The sequence below is a fragment of the Nannospalax galili genome, unplaced genomic scaffold, assembly GCF_000622305.1.
Source record: "Nannospalax galili isolate Female #2095 unplaced genomic scaffold, S.galili_v1.0 scaffold591, whole genome shotgun sequence".
Lineage (NCBI taxonomy): Eukaryota > Metazoa > Chordata > Mammalia > Rodentia > Spalacidae > Nannospalax > Nannospalax galili.
Window position 1 is genome coordinate 5,426,549 of NW_008330926.1, and position 9,559 is coordinate 5,436,107.

At 41.5% G+C, this 9,559-nt stretch overlaps 1 protein-coding gene across 2 annotated transcripts in view; it reads left to right on the forward strand.

Annotated features, from left to right (window-relative positions):
• LOC103751986 (small proline-rich protein 2G) overlaps positions 1 to 9,559 on the forward strand; it is a 219,455-nt gene that overhangs the window by 138,240 nt on the left and 71,656 nt on the right. The window contains exon 2 of one of the 2 annotated variants that reach the window (XR_003847437.1): positions 7,603 to 8,191. The exons of the other annotated variant lie outside the window; for it this stretch is intronic. The gene's annotated coding sequence lies outside the window, so the exon portion shown is untranslated. Of the gene's footprint in view, positions 1 to 7,602; positions 8,192 to 9,559 lie in introns of those variants that run through there. 2 annotated transcript variants of the gene reach the window in all.

Consider the following 9,559-nt stretch of genomic DNA (forward strand, 5'->3'; position numbering starts at 1 on the left):
TTTTCAATGGAGGGTACTACCTCAAGGCATGGCTAATAGCCCCACTCTTTGCCAAAAATTTGTTGCTCAAATTGTTGATCCTTTCTGGCTCCAATACCCATCCCTTTATATTATCCATTACATGGATGATGTTCTCTTAGCAGGACCCGAGCTTAAACTAGTATACTCAGCTGCTCAGCAGTTAATTCATGCCTTTCACCAACAGGGTCTCCAAGTCGCCCCAGATAAAATTCAACTAAATCCTCCCCAGCTCTTTTTGGGTTTCGAGCTTTTCCCTCATAAAATAGTTTCTCAAAAAATACAACTTCAGAAAAATTCCCTCCAAACACTTAATGATTTCCAACGCCTTTTAGGAGATATTAATTGGCTCCGGCCTTATTTAAAATTAACCACAGGAGAATTAAAACCACTCTTTGATATACTCAAGGGAAGTGCTGACCCCACCTCTCCCCGTCAATTTACACCAGAGGCTTCTAAGGCTCTTGCCCTAGTGGAGGAGGCCATTTCTCAACAAACTATTGATTATTTTTCTCCCACTAAGCAATTGCTTCTCATAGTTTTCGCCACCCCCCTTTTTCCCACTGCTGTCTTCTGGCAAGGAGGCAATCCTCTTTATTGGGTACATCTACCTTCTACAACCAACAAGGTCCTTCCCACTTATCCTTCATTGGTAGTGAAAATTCTTCAGCTTGGCAGGGAACAATCCTGCAAACTGTTTGGGAAGGAACCAGATGTTATAATACTTCCCTACAGCCCTTCCCAGGTTTCCTGGCTTAACAGACACCTCGATGAGTGGGTTATTAATAGTGTTACATTTCAGGGAAAATTAGATAATCATTATCCCCAAAATAAATTGGTCCAATTCTTTAACAAAAGCCCAGTCCCTGTTATATTTCCTAAAGTAACTAAAAGAGACCCCATACCTAAAGCACATTTGGTATTCACTGATGGCTCCTCCAAAAACTTCATGGCCTCTAGTTATACCTTTAAACAATGAGTCTAACATACTCCCCTCTCCAGATAACTGTAGCTATTCCACGCCTTTTAAGGTCCTACCCCGTTACTTCAATACATCTGTTTGTCTTTTTAATCCTTTTCAAAATAATTCCTTTGATGTAGATCTTGGATTAGCTATGTTTACTACCTGCTCTAGGTTCGTCAACACCTCTCAGACAGGCTGTTTGGGGGGGGGAAGAATTTATGTATGTGGAAATAACATGGCCTATCCTTATTTACCCGCTAATTGGATTGGTTCATGTGCCCCCGCATTGCTTTTGCCAGACATAGGCATAATTCCAGGAGATGAGCCTGTGCCTTTGCCTAGCTTTGACACATTCGTTCCTAGGCACAAACGAGCGGTCCAGTTTATTCCATTGCTTATTGGACTGGGTATCTCAGGAGCCCTCGCTACGGGCTCAGCTGGTGTAGGAGTGGCAATAGACACTTACAACAAATTATCTCAACAGTTAATTGATGATGTAAATATGGTCTATCGGTCTGTACAAGATCTTCAGGACCAGGTAGACTCACTAGCCGAGGTTGTCTTACAGAATAGACGGGGACTTGATCTACTAACAGCAGACAAGGGAGGTATCTGTTTAGCTTTACAGGAAAAATGCTGTTTTTATACCAACAAGTCCGGGATCGTCAGAGATCGGATTAAAAAACACCAAGAAGAGCTAGAAAAAAGGCGACAGGAGCTTTTTGCTAACCCCATGTGGGGCATGTGGAACGGAATTCTGCCTTACCTTCTACCCCTTGTTGGGCCCCTGGTGTCCCTACTCTTAATCCTAACAATAGGCCCCTGCATTTTCAACCGGTTGATTCAATTCATGCGAGAAAGGCTGTCAGCTGTCCAAACCTTAGTGCTGACTAGCCAATACCAAGCCCTAGAAACAAGTGACCCTGATAATCTATAAAGGAGGGAAAGATTCCCCTCCATAGTTACAAAGAAAAAGGGAGGAATGAAAAAAAAATATATAAAAGTCAGGAGCCATGAAGTCTCTCAGGCAGGTCGCGTACCGGTCAGGAATTCCAACTCACTGATAAGCAAGTTTTATGGCTGAGACATCTGGCTCACTGATAAGTAAGTTTTATGGCTGAGACATCTGGCTTACTGATAAGTAAGTTTTATGGCCGGGACATCTCCAACTCACTGATAAATAAGTTTTATGGTTGGGACATCTGGCTTAGTGATAAGTAAGCTCCCCGCTCTCCCTGTAGCATTTTGTAATAGTTTAAACGAACCAATAACCGCGTTTCTGCTTCTGTACCCCGCTTCTGCCCTATAAAAGCTCCACAAACCCGACCTGAGGCGCGCAAGTCCCCCGAGGAGACTTTGTGCCCACAGGTACCTGTGTACTAAATAAACCTCTTGCTGTTGCAACCCGAAGGCTGGCTTGTCCTCTGTGGTTTTTTACCAAAAAATATAATATGGCTCTACAAACAGTTGACTTAAGCAGGACATTCTGCCTGCACTAGTAACCTTGAGAAAGAATTTATGGCAAGGTTATCTTTCTCTTCCTCTTGCAAACAGTTCTCGGAAAAATGAGTCATGCAGTAATCTCTTGGAACATCTGTTGCTGAATTGCTCAGTCCCTCTCCCATATCCATAAGAATGCTGTAACCTTTGACCAACTTCTTCAACCCCTTCTAAATACAAACTGTATATAAGGAAAGCTTGCAGTTCAATAAAGCGAACCCTTGACAAGTGGACTTGCTTGGGCTCCGTCTACTCTTTCTCGCCCGTTTTTCCTTTCAGGGAGTGGTCCCCCTCGAGCTTCACCTGTACATGGTCCCCGCAGGCAGGGGCAGTCTCTAGAGGATGAAATTATGAAATTTTCAGATAAAAGGATGGAACTGGAGACTATTACAGTGAGAATATATTTCCTAATCTCTATGTTTTTGTATTATTTGTGTAGTTTCTCTTGTTATTGACCTCTTGTTTTATTCCATTATGATCTGGTAAGGTACAGGAAATTATTTTTATATTTTATATGGGGTAGGAGTTAATTTATGGTCCAAAATGTGATCTGTCTAGGGGAAAGCTCCATGTCTGCTAAGTATAAAGTGCATTCTGTAGTTATTTGGTGGAATATTCTATAAATTACTGTTAAATCCATTTGATCTGATACAAATAAAAGTCTGAAATTTATTTATTTCTGCCTAGAGTAACTATTGGTAAGAGTAGAGTATTGAACTCACCTGAAATTATTATCTCTGGACCCATCTGTCTTTATATCAGTAGTGCTTTTGCTGGGCATGGTAACCTTTAATCCCAGCACTTGGGAGGCAGAGGCAGGCGGATCTCTGTGAGTTCAAGGCCAGCCTGGTCTACATAGTGAGTTCCAGGACAGCTGGAGCTACAGGGAGACCCTGTCTCAAAAAGACCAATATATATATATATATATTGAAAATTTCATGCATGAATACTCTATTTACATAATTTCCACTCCTTTAGCTCCCTCTAACTCCTCCCATTTCCTTCCCTACTCTCTCTCAAATTCATGGTCTTTTCTTAATTATTATTGTTTTACACACACACACACACACACACACGCACACACACAGACACAAAATCTACTGAGTTTGTTTAATGTTGCTCATATTATATGTGTTTAGGCCTGATCAATATAATTACTAACTGTATTCTAAATACTTATCCTTATGCCCAAAGATATGTGTCGCTCTCACCCTTCATTAAAGAAGTTTCCTTTTTCAGCAGATGGAGATGGATGATCTATAACTATTATTAATGTGCGGTTGACTTTTATATCTTTTGACTAATTTTGTCTTGAAGAGTGACTTGTCGGATATAAAAATGGCTATGCCTCTCTATTTCTTGCTTATTTTTGCTTCATATATATGATCTCATTCTTTTTGTTGTTGTTATGGTTGTTTTTGAGACAGGATCTCCCTGTAGCGCCAGCTGGCCTAGAACTCACTATGTAGACCAGGCTGGCCTCGATCTCACAAAGATCCAGCTGCCTCTGCCTCCCAAGTGCTGAATATCCCATTCTTTGACTTTCAGTATTTGCCAGTCAGGTGTGTCTGTTGCAAGCAACAAATGGTTGTATCTTGTGTTTTGACAAAATAAGCTACTCTGTGTTTTTTACTTGGGGAGTTAAGGTCATTAATGTTTATAGATATTAAGAGCTGTATTTGCTGATTCCTTTGGTTCTGTTGATTCTTTTCCAGGTCGTTTCACAAAATGTGTGTCCTTTTAACCAGAGTGGCAGAGGCCTGGTTTCTCAGTACACCTAGTGCAGTTCTCTTCCAGTACCCTGGTGGCAACCATTGATCTCTTTAGAATTCTCTCATTTTTTTAAGAAGTTATTTTATTTTTTTTTTTTATTTTATGTGTGTGAGTGTATTGCTTGCATGTATGTAAGTGCACTTGTGTTGTACAATGCTCTCAGAGGTCAGAAGAGGGCGTCAGATCCCCTGGAATTGGTGTTATGGAGCATGCCACATTATTAAGAAAATAGTTACTCTTAGAATTATTTAATGTTTGAATATCCATGAATTTGTAAACATCTTCAATACATAAAATTCAAAAGTATAAAAACAGTCACGAGTATAAAGCCAGTCTCCCACTTTTACCCCCGACACTTAGGCCTCTCCTAGGATTGTCAGTGCCACTAGTTTTTAAGTGACATCAAGCAGCTGATCATGCAGATTATTAATGATTCTTCGAGGTTTATTTGCAAAGAATACTTCAGTTCTCATTATTTGTGAAAAGTGAGCACATCTGTCCTTTGCTACTTTCAGTGTAAGTTAAGGCACCCTCATTAAAAAGTTGGAGACGCTCTTTAAGTGCTCTCTGTAAAGAGAGCCTGATTCGCCTTTGGTTTATGAGTCATAATTGGCAATCCAAATAATATGTTGGTAAAACAACTTTGTGATCATTAGTAATTTGTGAGGCAAGTCTAAAACTTTGTTGTTAGAACTTTCCTAAATCTCATGCTTCCTTGACCCTTCATTGCTCCAACTGGCATCACTTCCGGGATTTCAACATACAAAAGAATGTTAAGAACGCACCATCCCCAACCCCTGAGTATCCGTTCATTGTAACCTGAGACATGTCAGGCTCATCTCTAAGTGACTAGATTGTTGAGTCTCAGAGTGCAGGAGAGGAACACCCAGCCTCATGTTCTCACTCTGAGATGCCTGAAGTCAGTAGCAGGGCTCAACCCGACGAAGTTCCTGCTTCTTCAGCTACCCATGTTAGGCCCCAGGTTGCCTTTTCTAGCAAAGGAGCTTGATTACAGATTCTGCACCATTCTTCAGGGTAAAGTACCCAAGGCATGAAACCTTTCCTAAGCCATCTCAGGACATAGTCAGACCCTGCAGCTTCTGTCGGAGTCATCTGCAGTGACCTCAGTCAGGAGAAAGAGGATGACAGAGTAGGGACTTATTCTAAGCAATGCCATTCTTCAGAGACATTTTATTTATTTATTTTTATGTGCATGAGTGTATTGCCTGCATGTATGTAAGTGCACCCATATTGTACAATGCTCGTGGAGGTCAGAAGAGGGCACCGGATTCCCTGGATCTGGGGTTACAGACAGTTGTAAGTCACCATGTAGTGTTGGGAATTGAACCCAGGTCCTCTGCAAGAGCAGAGAGTGCTTTTAACTGCTGATCCATCTCTCCAGCTCTTCAGGAACTGTTTAGACAAGTTTAAAATCACTGATTCATTTTAATTAGCTTTTAGCTCTTAATTTTTCTAGTTTTTGAGCTCACTTTTCTGGAAGACTGTATTGTGTGTTAGGTTTTTTTGTTAGGTCTTTGAGTTTTTCCAGCATAGCTTTGAGACAGTGCTAGTCCATATTTCAGTTTACAGTGGGTGTATACTGATTTTCAAGGAGGTTAGGGTATAGTCAGTGTCACACAGCAGTGGTGCCAGAAGATGTTGGTATAGCCAAGAAGCCAAAGTTTTCTCCAAGTTGGGATCCTGATTAATGCCAGCTAACATTTTACTACAGTTTAATAAATTACACTAAAAATTATCAGAAATTCATTCCTTGAGAAAGAAGCCTGAAATCATGGTAAATGTCATTTTCAAACAAAGGATCTGGCAAGAAGTCAAATGAATCAATTCATGTAGGGGAAATAGCATCTGACAGTTAGGGGCATCACTGGGGAAGTTCCACAGTGTATGTAGCTCAGACAACGGGCCATTTTTAAACAAAATGGCAGAAGACAGGTTTGCATTTCTAATAGAACACAAGTCACTCATGATGTCTAGGGCCCCAGAAATGAGTTTGGTGTATAACTCTGCAAAGGTGGAGCTTTGTGGAGGGGACAGGCACGAGGCTCTGTTTTTTTTAAAGCTAGGAGACTGATGGATAAGGTTGCCTGTTGAAGCCCAGTCATGGAACCAAGAGAGGGACTGACAGCACCAAGGAGATGGAGACTGTGTGGCCCTGTTCAAGTCGGGAGCTGTCCGATCAGTCATGACAAAGGAGATATTAGGTATAAAGAAAAAGTATACTTGAGGGTCAAAATATGGCTAGGTCTGAAGGTCTCTGCTGTTAAAGAGACAAAAGGTACCGTTAAAAAGATAAAAAGTAGATACTGGGCACATGAATTTGAATGGGGTAATAGCCTTACCTCCAGGCCCTTGTGAAATCAGGGAGGAAGGGAAGAGACATTTCTGATTATACAAACTATCCTAGTTGTCATAGGACTTCACCTGTTCTCCAAGTGTCACCTGACTCTGGCTTGGGGAACCTGACCCTAGGTCTCAAGTTAATCAATACATGTCCCCCTGGGGAAGGCAAGGAGGATTGTGGACAAGAAAGTTTTGTGCTATCAACTTAAATGTGTCAAGTCATTTTGGGGACCGCATGGAGATGGCATTTTTTGTTGGGAAATAAACACACCATCCCAGTCCTGGGCCATTTCTGCTGAGTGGGTCACTTGAGGCTTATAAAAGGGTTCTCTACCACCCCAATGCTGACCTCTTACCATCCAGATCTTCATCAGAGACTGAGTACGAACCGCAGAGACTTTTCTTGGCACTTGGGTGATGGTAAACTTTAACTTGGGAGTAGAGATGAGTATTTAACCAGCAAATGTTTTCAGAAGGAATAAAGAAGTTAATGAGGTAAACTCATTGCTGGTAAACTTTGGTTGCATTTGGCAGATGATTTTGAAGCTCTTGAGGGAAATAGTGTCAGACATACAATGTTAAAGCAAAGCGGTTTTAAATTCCTTCCTCAGAATGAGATCTCCCTGAGAAATGGATTTGCGCCTTTGTGGTATGTGTTTGAGGCCCATGGCTCAGCTCAGTGGACAGCCGTGACTAGGAACTTGTTTCAGGAATAGCTCAAATTTTAATGTTGCCATTTTCTCCTCCTTCTAGTGTTTGTTTTTAGAAAACACCTATTGTTACCTCACAGGCAATTTTATTTCTAGAAACTGGTAGAAGTACTGAGGGTAAGCTATCTTAAATAGAAGAATACAGAAGTTTCACAAAACGATAGGCTATTAAAGCCAAGCATAGACCCCCATGGATACTGGAGGGTTGATATCCCAATTAATTTTTTTGCTCGTGAGACTGTCTCTTGTTAACACTGTTGATTATTTATTTTTCAGATTCTCTGAGACCCAAGAGAGATGTCTTACCAAGAACAGCAGTACACACCGGCCTGTCAGTCACCTGCTGTGTTTATAACTAAGTGCCCAGAGTCGTGCCCTCTGTCCCTGTGTCCCGAGTCTTACCTACCACCTATGTGTTCTGAGTTCTGTCCTCCAACAAGATGTTCAGAACCTGCTCTCCACCATTGTACCCCAAGTCCCGCCCTTCACCAAGGTGTTCAGGATCCTGCCCTGCACTGAGGTGGCCAGAGCTCTGCCCTCCACTGAAGTGACCCTAAGGCAAGTAGCTACACTGGATTTCATCAGGACTGTGAAAAAACAGTGTCCAGGCCTCTTATTCTCAAAACTGTCACCTCTCTCCAGCCGTGGTGGCTGACCACATCATCTTCACTTCCTACCTGGGTTGCTATCTGACAGAGGAAGTGCTTTACTTCTGAATTTGATACTGTGTTGTTGGAAGGTGAGCAGCAGGACCATCATCTCACTTTCTCCATTCTCTGTCTGGAATCCAGGCAATGACCCCATTGCTGTGAGCGAGGTGTCTGCTATTTTTTGCTTCTCCAGTAAAAGCCATGCTTCCTGCTCAAGCCCGCACTTCTTGTGTCTATCCTTTCATGTGCTTAGCTCAGGTGTTAACTATATCAGATGAGCAATGCTTCATATTCCTGCTGAGTTTAGAAGCAGTGTTTTCCATCACTGAAGTCAGTTTTGCTCAAAATGTGTCATTTAGATTGGTTTCATCAAATGATTCTTTAATTAGTTGTAAACTTAACTTTTACAATTATAACTTGATGACTATGGAACAGTTACCTAATCTCTCCCAGCTTCATTTTCTTTAAAAGGAAAGAAAGAATGTATTCAGCCCAGTGTATAAAAATGAATCAACTTGTTCATGTATATTTGGTAAATGTCTTTCATTTGCCAGGAAGCACTCTGCCTGCCAGATGTGGTCAATGGTGACTAAACAAAACCTCTGTTCCTTTAAGAAGTTAAATATGAACACATGAAACCCCCTATCTCTTTCTCTCTGTCAAATGATAGTGAGCTATATTTTCATGAGGTGGCAGGAGTGAATGAATGGAAGACTGATTCATGAGTGTACCTGGGGGAAGACTGTTTCGATGAAAGAGGATGTCAGGACCAAAGAAGCACAAAATATCAGCAAAGAGGACTGATGCCAAGAAGTAGACTCTCTGCCAATGAGGTCAGACAGACTGGATATTTACAGTGCAGTAATGATTTGATTATAAGTTTGATAAACCTATGCTGATGCACAAGATTTATATTTGTGTAATTCTCAATTATCATCTGTGATTTATTTTGTGTACCCCAAAGTACATATGGTTTTTCAATGATATTTGAAAACTGTGAAAGACTGAGATTCAGAATGGTGGATTATATACACGCAGTGCTCACGTGTTGTATTATTTTTGCCATTGCTGTGACAAAATACCTGACAAAAGTAATTTACAGAAGGAAAAGTTTATTTTGGCTCAAGGTTGAGGGCAGAGACCACCATGGTGGGGAAAGTGAGGCATCAAGGATATATAATGGAAATGGTAATTAAGAACTTTGGACCACAAAGAGCTCCCAGGCCACAGAGAAGAAGGGAGGGGGTGGGGATAAGCTGGAGTCTTCTCCCTCACCTCCAGTGGTTACCCAGGATAGAAGTCTTTTGTTCTCCAAAGTTTGGAAAACTCTGAGACAAAAGAGAGGTATGGGGGAAGTGAGCAGGACTCTCCCCATCCTGCCCCCTGCTGTTGCCCTGGATGGAAGTCTTTGTTTTCCAAAGTTTTCATATTCCTGTAACCTTTGTGCCATATGTTACCTTGCCTAATTATCACATGGACCTTTTACTTGATTGTCACCTGTGTGCTGTTTTGCCTTTTACCTGTATTTCCTCACATGATTATAAAAACCTCCCAAACTGGACGGGGGTGCTGGGTCCCGTGCG